The following is a 9,677-nucleotide window of genomic DNA, read 5'->3' as shown; positions in this document are numbered from 1 at the left end:
TGTATAAACTCAGTCAAACTTGGCAACAAGTGTTCATCCTTTATTACATTGATTTCTCTAAACCTTTCCTGCACTGACGGGTCCCAATGTGTTTTAACCCTTTACCATACAAGAGAATTTCCACCAACGCTCCTGCTGTTGGGTTGAATTCTGGATCACACGGATCATTTGCTGGGTCCTGTAGAACCTCTACTTCTGTAGGTCCCACCTCTTCCCCCATTGCTTTTGCTTTTTGTCATCTCGAGTGTCTGCACCTCAAAGCCTCCTGGCTGCGCTCACCAGTTCAGGGATGATCACAGACTATCCTACTAACTTACTGCTTGGATTATGGTCAGTAATCCTCAGTAAGCCCCCTACCCCACCCACTAGCCTAGTGGTTACTGCGGGATACTTGGCTGAGGGCCTACTCAGCCACCTGCAACCGCTTTTTTCGGATTGCTTTGAGCCAACGCCCGGTCTGAATCTCCAGACCGCACGGCTCGTTACCACGCTCAGTCAGGTTCTCCTGATGCACACCTTTTTTTCCTCAACGTTCGGTCAGTTTTTCCTGATGCACGTCTACTTTTTAATGGGCTCCTTATCTAAGGTATGTCTCAGCCCACCCAGGGACGCCATGTTTGTCTAGCCAGTGACGTTACCACATGAGTTATGGCAAAACCCCAATGCAGCCTCTCCTCTAAGGGATATATCGGACCAATCTAGCACTTGAACTTTACACAAATTGACATTAGGTAGATTCTACTTAAGGCTGTTTCAGAAGTGATTCACCCAGACTGTTCACGACCATCAGCTGCTAGCCACAACCTTATCTCACCCTTCACTCGTCCAACCTAGTAGTCGGGGTTAGGACGTTAATCAAGAGGAAACTGGCATTTTTAGGCCGCTCACCTCCTAATGTAGAACTGCAATTGTTACCGATCTGGTAGCTTTAGAATCTAGGCACAAGATTCCAGGGTGTTGCTTGATCCAAGCTGCAAAACCTTTAAAAACCTCCTCTTCTTGATGAATTTGAACCAAGCTTTTCTAACTTTTTGAACCCGAAGTGTAGAAATGACAGTCTAGAATTTTACATTTTATGCTTTGCTTTAATCAAGGATTTGTAGGGGTACAGCGTTATCAGCACATTATAATTGATTACATTTGACCACTCCAACAATTCTAATGACAGAGAATTCATGCTTGGTTCCAGAGACTGCCTTATGGGTTTTGTGTGACGTTCAGGGTCCTATTGTGTCCACAAGGCGTGGCTCCCCTGACTCCGATGAGCCAGGTTGGAGAGTCCTGTCTCCTAACTCTTGAGTTGTTATTTTAGAGCAGCCTGTTTCTACACAGTGGATTGATATGCGCTTGGAGCCCCAAGCAGGATAAAACCCTTCAAACCTCTAAGTCTGTCTCACTAACCAACCAACCAAGTTTAGCCAAACCTGTTACAATTCAACTTGATAGCACACAGTTTATGCAGTGACTTTTCAAGAATGCTGGAAGCATAACAACACTCTAGCCCTGACATTACCTCTTAATTTAGAAACACTGTTATTTTATATACATTTTAGTATTTGGACCATGGGTAGGAGTCGCTCACCATTTCTGCCCTAAGACTTTTGGAAAATGGCACGATGATCTCTTTTCCAAGGCCCTAGAAGAAAATCTCCTAAACCCCAAAAGCAGTCCTGATCCTGAGGAATCTGGTCTGGAGTCAGCCCGGCTGAACAAAAGGTATTCCTATCTTTGAATAAAAAATCCTCATATGAGCTGTTCCAGGTTCCTCTGCTTTGCTCTGGGGGATGTAGCCACACGACCCACTCTTTGGACTGTCACAGTCCCGTTCAGCCCCGGTTCTCTACTGGGCTTAATTTTTATTGACTTTTGGGTCTGCTGGTCAAACCTCTTTTTCCCTTCACTAGTTTGATCTGATCGGTGATTGGATGTAGTTTGTCACTGTTCCCTTTTAAGGCATCAAGTTGTTTCTGCTCTGCTTCTCAGCTCACAAGTCACTGACATACGATCTTTCTTACAGCCCATTTCCTTTTATGGTAAAGGAGCTGCTTTGCTCGGTTTCTACATGTATTGCTACAAGGTATTTACACACTATTCTACTGAGGGCAGCCTAAAACCTTCCAAAGGAAATACAGCATCTCTCTGGAATGCTGTTAGGCCCCCATCAGCTCCCTCAACTCACTTTCCTCTTTCTTTCAGAACATAGCATGAATCCTTAGACATTTCATATATTTTACTACACCCTAATCATAGGATACAATATAGAATACAATAATCACCTCATGCATGAATGCAATACTTTTATGATTACTTTTATATAATATTGTACTCCACTTTAATTATAGTGTAGAGCACAAATCTGTCACATTTGGGTGTCCATGGCAGAGCTGATTTCATTCCAAACGACCTCACTTGATAGAGTGATTAACTTGAAATGATGAAAATAAAATGATACATACGACAAAACATCTGAATGTGTTTGCTTTTCAGAAAAATTACAACAAGTAGGAATTTTTTAATACAGGAGAGAACATAGCTGGCCCAGGAGTAAAACATCATCTTTCTACTTATTCGTTGAACACAATTTCAGTAAAAGAATCATAATGCATCTTTTTTATACAGCATCATCATACTCTGATTGTGTCAGTGGAGTGTAATTTTCTTGGTTTTACCTTGACAGGTGAATGCTTATTAAAACACCTGTAAAGCTTTCGTCATCATTGTTTTCAAAAGTAGGAGGACACATGTGGTGAAAGTGCAGAAGAGGACGAGTACTACTAGGATGGGGGTACAAATCTTCAGCAGCAGATGTCACCCTGGTCCAGACATGAGCCATGAAAGAAGGTCAAAGTGTTGTGCTCCTGATGTTGTACTGTCCACATACCATTTCAGCTGTTCTAGGTCATTCAGGGCATCATGGATGTCTCCACCAGTTCCAGTTCCATCTGGGATGTAGCATGTGGTTCCTATAATCTTACATGCCCCTCCTTGTGAGGCGGTGAGCAGGTCCAAGATGACGCGGTTCTGGATGATCATGTCTCTCATTGCAGTCAATTCCTTTGTTGTTCCATTTGCTAGTCTGTAGGTGTCGTTGATGAGGCATATACGTGCATAATGGGTAATCTCGGCATGTTGTTGAACTTCTGCTGTTCCCACTCATGGGAATAGGCCTTGAAAGACTTTTTCACCTCCATTCCAGATCCTGTATTCCCCTGGAGTGCCGGTGCTGGTGGTTAGGCCTCCCAATCGGTGCACTTTGGGCATTGGTGAACGTTTCTTCCTAGTCAGCGGTGTAGAGGCTTTTCTGAGGAGCATCACAGGGCTAGATAGGGGGACCAAAGCACAAAGGTCCCCCAGTGCGATGGTAGTGCAGTGTAAGCTCTGTGACCACACAGGAAGTACCACTCAGCCAGAATTCTGGAGTCTCTGTCTCCTGGCACGGTGGCACTGCAGCCAGTGGTGTTTTGACGACCTTCTGTCTGTCGGCTGATGTTGAATGTGCGGTGTTGGAGATAGCGTCCGCATTTCGGGTCCTGGTATGGTGTACAGTCACCGGTGGTGTTCTTGCTTGTCACATAAGAAAAACATTTTAAAAACTTGGGCGTGTAGTCACAGAAATTGAGTACCTTTTCACACAGATTCCATGAGATGGAGTCCATGGTTGTGGTCCTGTTGTTGAACACACAGTGGCCAAGGGAACTGGGCCTCTGGCCAAGGTAATTAGTTCAGGAAGTTGTATTGACATTTGTAGTAAAGGCAGGTCTGCCATTTGTCTGCAGCCTTGATCAATTATGGGCTTGTGGGTTTTTGTTGCAACCTGCAAGGGTGTGGGGTAGTTCCTCTTGCTCCCACTAGATGTTTGTTGTGATATGGTGTTGTAGCCGGGGTGTGTGCTCAGACCATACAGGCACTTTTGCTTCTTTATTGTGATGTTTTCCTGGTCTCAGGCCTGAGTTCTGAGTGGCGTAGGGCATCTGGGTGCACATAGCAGTTGAACTTGTTCTCTTTGTGTGCAGTTCTGTTCATCAGCTGCCACCACAGATTGGTGCTATAGTCTTGTGGGTGTGTCATCTCTCTTTTTCTGTTTGAGAGGGCTTCTCTGTTTACACACAAGAGTACACAGCATTCTGCAACCACAGTGCAACATAGGATACACCTGAGGAGTGGAGGCCCCATTTCTGCTCAGTATACAGAAACACTGGGTCTCAGAATCCTAATAGGGCAGGGATCGTTGGTTTCTTTACTGGTTTTGAGACAACTTCTCCTAAAAAGAACAGCCCCCTGTGTACGCCAGACTTCCCCACTGCCCCAATGACCTAGAGATCCAACACTTTTTGTAACTTACAGTGCTTGAGTTATAATCCAGCTGGGTCTTTCAGGGATCTTTACTGTATTAGGCATGGTCAGTAGTACTTGGAACGGTCCTTCCCAGTGGGGGACGGCCCAGTTCTTTCTTTTGATCACCTTTATGAAGACCCAATCTCCTGGCTGGATAGGGGTGGTTTCCTGTGGAGGAGGAGAATCACAAGGCAGTAAATTTATCTTTAACACTGTTTTTTTTTCTTTCAGTGTTTTGATCATATATTCTGCTAATGCCTGTTCCTCTTCTGCTTTCTCTAAATCTGGAGAGAACAGAGGTAGACGATAAGGCCTGCCATGGATGATCTCAAAGGGAGTCAATCCATTTGATGTTAGAGTTATTATCATATAGAGTTTCACTAGGTCTAAGCATTCAGCATAAGCATTCAGCTCGTACCCACCACTGCACACTGTATTCAATGGTTAACTGGACATCATTAACTTCACGCAGACTCTCTCACTGGTATATTTTCATCTTTGAATCACTTCTTGGTCTGCTGCCTTTATACATCTCCTCCTACATGTCTCTGCGTGAGTGCAGCTACGGAGTGCGCTCTCAGGACATTATTACATGCAGTGTTCTCTCAATGAGGACTGAACTAGGCAAAAGGGCCTTTTCCTATTCCGCTCCTGTTTCCTGGAACATCTTACAAAAAGATTTGAAGCTCCCGACCTTGACCTCTCTAAGTGTCTTTAAGAATCTGTTGGACACCTGGCAGGGTCCAATGCTGACATGTTCCTGTTGTTAGTTTTCTACATTTGTCTTGGAATCTAGCTGTTTTTTGTTTTGTTACCTTTTCCTTTTAGCCATCCTATTTGTTAAAAAACAAAAAACAAAACTGTAGTATGCTTTTTTATAACTGTTTATTGTTGTTGCTGTTGTCCATTGTTGTCATCTTTCTTTGTTGAAATCAGGTATCTCTTGTAAATGAGTCCTCGAGGCTCAATGGGATTTACCTGTATAAATAAAGGTTGATTGATTCAGGCCAGGCTTGGCCTGTAGTCTCCATGCATTTTCTAAGTCTGCTCTTAATCGTTCCATTTATTCTTTTTAAAAACCCTGTACTTTGTGGGTGGTGGAAATAATAGTATTTCAAAGTTAGTTCTAAGTGTGATGCCATGTTCTATGTGACCTGATTTACAAAGTGTGGACAACTGTTACTGTAAATGGTTTGTGGGACACCATGTGTAGGAATAATGGATTTACATGTTGCTTTTGCAACAGTTAATGCATCTGCATGTTTGGATGGGGCAATTTCAACCCATTTTAAGAAAGCATCTACCATGACTAAACAATATTTGCAAAGTCCACTTTGTGTTGAGTAAAAACTTTCAAAGGTATAATCATTCCTCTTTTTTATTTTGATTAATGGCATTTACCTCTGCATGCCATCCCTGAAATTTTGACGCACAGAATCACAAGTCCAAGTGTGAAGTCTGTCACAGAGTAAACACAATAAAAATGTATTATCTGTAGCATTGTTCATTAAAAATGTCTCAACACTATTAATGTATTACAGAAAATATACATGTGGTAGGCACACTTAACAATATTGTAGACCATTGTATTAATACATTCAGCAAGTACTTTTACTTTTAATACTTTAAGTATTTAAAAGCAAGTACTTATTTACTTTTACTTAAGTAAAAATGTTAATTTGGTACGTCTACTTTTACCAGAGTACATTTTTGTCTGTTTATTTGTACTTTTAATTAAGTACCATGTTTGAATACTTTCTCCACCACTGTATTTGATACAGGGTCAGTTCCTTTCATGTGATCTACACATTTACAAACAGCAAGCTTAGAGGGGCATTGAATTGCTGAGCGAGGAGTGTGGCATGTGTTACTGGTCTGCCAGTAGAGGTCAGCAGTGTACTGGCTGTCTGTGTACACTTCTGCCAACTGACATGTACATGTAAGTGCTATAATTTCAGTTGCTTGTACAGCTTTAGAATTTTTTTTTTAATGAAAATGCTTCTGTATGATAAATACCTCCCTCCTGTTGACACATGGCAAAGACCATGGGTCATTTTTTGGTTTAATTTGAGCATGAGGTATTGAGGTCAAGTGGCTTACATCCGAGGGGCCGGTTGACCACAAGTTTTTGTAGTCCCTTTAAGTCAGACTCATCAATCCTCCAGGGGACTGCAGTCTGTACAGGACATGGCATGTTATATTTTGTAACCCACATCTTTCCATCGCGCATTGTGGGGTTTGTTTAATGAGATGTGTGGTACTGTCAGATTGTGTTAACCACAGGCACATTATGTCTATGGTGTTAACTGGTTCGACATTAGCGGCGTCTTCATAACTTCTTTTTCCACCTCTCTTAACACAGAACTTACGGTTACATTTCAAAATAAGAGCAACATAACTGGGTAGTGGGGAGGGCTAAATGTTTTTTTTTTTTAATAACCATAACATTAAATAGCCATAACATTTAAAAAACAAAATCCATTTTGGTTGTTGAAAAATGTGAAAATAGTTACAATCGATTCATAAAAGAAAAATATTAATGATACTTAAACTGGCCTTGGGACAAAGGATGTTGCCTTTAACTTCACTTTGTCTTGTTCAACCTGTAGTCACTACAGATGGGTGATTGTCAGTTTATGTAAGATTTCTGCAACTGGAACAGGTATTTCTGTTTACTGGTTAACTTCCTCAGATGTCTCACATTTTAAGGGTCAATCCTACTCAATGTTTCAGCTCCTTTCATAGATCGGATCTCATAGAAGAACTTCTAAAGAGCAAATTTTGTTCTTAGCTTTTGTTTTGGGTCGTTATCTCATCATAGGACTCATGATCTTTAATTGAGACCAGAGTTTTTGGACAAATGGGAGCAGGTTTCGCTTCAAATGCTTCATATTTCATTGTACCCAGACCACACTCAAGGCAACCTGTGTCAGGTGCAGCCTACAACCCAAGAACAAAAGAAAATCTTCTTGGGTTTGACAGTAGATTTAACGCTGGTTTTTAGAAACCTTCAGTTTAAATAAAAAAAAAAGCTGCCGTAACTTACCTAAAGAGCAGCAAATACAGATAGCCAATCAGTGTTTGCCCATTTACAAATGCCTATTAGCCAGAAACGCCCACCTTTGGCCTGCAGAGAACCTCTTCTCGCTGGCTGGGGTATCTGGGCCTCGCTTGTCTCTTTCAGGAGCAGGTCAGGTGCTGCAGTTACCATGCCGTGTCATTAGTTGGCGCTGTGATTTTTGTACCTTCGCTTAATGCGCATGCATGCTGCCGTGGCCTCCTCTTCCTGTGAGCTAAAAGTTCAGCTAACCCAGCTACTAACGCTAGGTAAAACTGGATTTTGGCTGGATTGTGGAGAGGAGTTGACAGATTTGACGGCAAGTGGGACCGCTTCGTCTAACAGCCCACACCGGTCGTTCAGTGGACCAGAACTGAGTCAACGATGTCGGACTTTACTCCGTGATAATCAGTAGTTAATTTACAGCAGGTAAATTAATGTTCTTAATAATATTTACTTGTGTTTATTTTGATCACACTACATCCAACTGTGTTTTTATTTTATTTTATCCATATATATTTTTTTCTTTTTCCATGAGGAGAGGCTGTCCTCCCCCTCGGTGGACCGTTTCTGAACGAGGCTTGGCTCAGGCACAGTTAGGACGTCGGAGAGAGAGAGAGAGAGAGAGATATGTTGGATGATTTATTTAAATATCCCCTCAGTTCTTTTATTCAATACATTTAATGTTTGAAATGGCATTAATCAATGTAGTGACGGCCAGAACAAGTCAGATGGACAACGTGGGACCAGATTCCAGGACAAAAACAGGGCCGAGTCCAGTTCAGTAATGCAGTCTACAGTTCAGTTAACTTTTTTAATAGTGGGTTTAATTTAATTATCAGTGTTTGTGTGACATACAATTTGTGGTGTTGAATAAATAAAATAAATCTGTTGCTTTCATTTTTCAACTTTAGTAGCATGTAATGTTTATCATTATTCTAAATTTGGATTACATAATTTTCATCGAGCTTCATGTAGCTCAAAGCTTCAGTATATCTCTCACACAAACATAAATACTGTTTATTATTATTAAACTGTTATTATTTAGCACATTTAGTATGCTATAGTGTAGCGCGACGTGTGCGAATGTGTGTGTGTGTGTGTCGGCTCCTTCAGACACAGAGTCAGCTGCGGTCGAAACACAGCTTTGGGACTACTCACAACTGACCTTGTGATTTTATTTAATAAAACTAAAGAAAGTCAACTAGACTTTATAGCTCTGGTCACAACACATGTATGTTAACAACAAAACAAAAATAAAGTTGAAGAAAAACGTAACGAAAAACACAAGTAGCAAACAGTTATAAGTCAAGGTTAAATCATGATGATCTGCAAACTCTTATTCTACAGACGAAAAAGACACAAAATATTTAGTGCTATTCCTATGTTTAGTGGGTACCACAATGTATTATGTATTATCTTTTGGTCGGACAAACAAAGCAGCAATTTTTGCTTTTTGTTTAGTTTTTGATTCTTATTTATTTTTTTGTTCTGCTTTACCTTTATTAATCTGTTCTCTTCTTAAGTGGGACTCTGTTTGTCATACTTTAGCACATTTTAATTGATCTTCTAATTTTTATTTCTTTCTTTCCTTTCAGCAAAGTTTTTTTTCTTGTAGAATTGAGATTACCATTTTCTAGGTCTCTGGTTTTAATGTTGGTTCAATTTAGTATTGTTTTTCCCATTTTTCTAGGAATTTTGTAGAATCAGGATGCTTCTGTTTCATAAATTTTACATCTTTAGTTTCTGCCTCAGAAGAGGACTTACTGTTTTGGCTTCCCATGAACGTAAGTTAGTTATCTGCGTTGTGTTTTATTAATATATGTGTGTGAGTGGCTTAAATGAAAATGCCTCCTTCTGCTTTCTGAAACACAGGCTTCAACTGTTGTCAATTGATGTGGTGCTTCACTTTGAGTTCTAATCCTGTAAGTAGAAAGATTTTAGATAAAAAAAAATCACTTCACCTAAAAAAGTCCTAATGGAGTTGCAGAGTAACAGACCTGCCAGATCTGTCTTCCTCCCAAGCAGCATTTCCCTCACACAAAAACATGCAATGTTTCACTCACATAGAAGTGTTTCACTCACACAAAAACATGGAGTGTTTCACTCACACAAAAACATGTAGCGTTTCACTCACACAAAAACATGCAATGTTTGGCTCACACAAAAACATTTTATAGCTCAGTGTGGAGTCTCACTTTTGGTTTAAGTTTTTAAAGTTCTTGACACGGAGTCTCAATAATTGTTAGAATTTTTAAAGGTCTTGACTCATCCGGAAAGATAG

The sequence above is a fragment of the Nematolebias whitei genome, chromosome 12 (assembly GCF_014905685.2).
Source record: "Nematolebias whitei isolate Nwh7 chromosome 12, NemWhi1, whole genome shotgun sequence".
Taxonomy (NCBI): domain Eukaryota; kingdom Metazoa; phylum Chordata; class Actinopteri; order Cyprinodontiformes; family Rivulidae; genus Nematolebias; species Nematolebias whitei.
Note: the sequence above shows the minus strand (reverse complement) of the source record.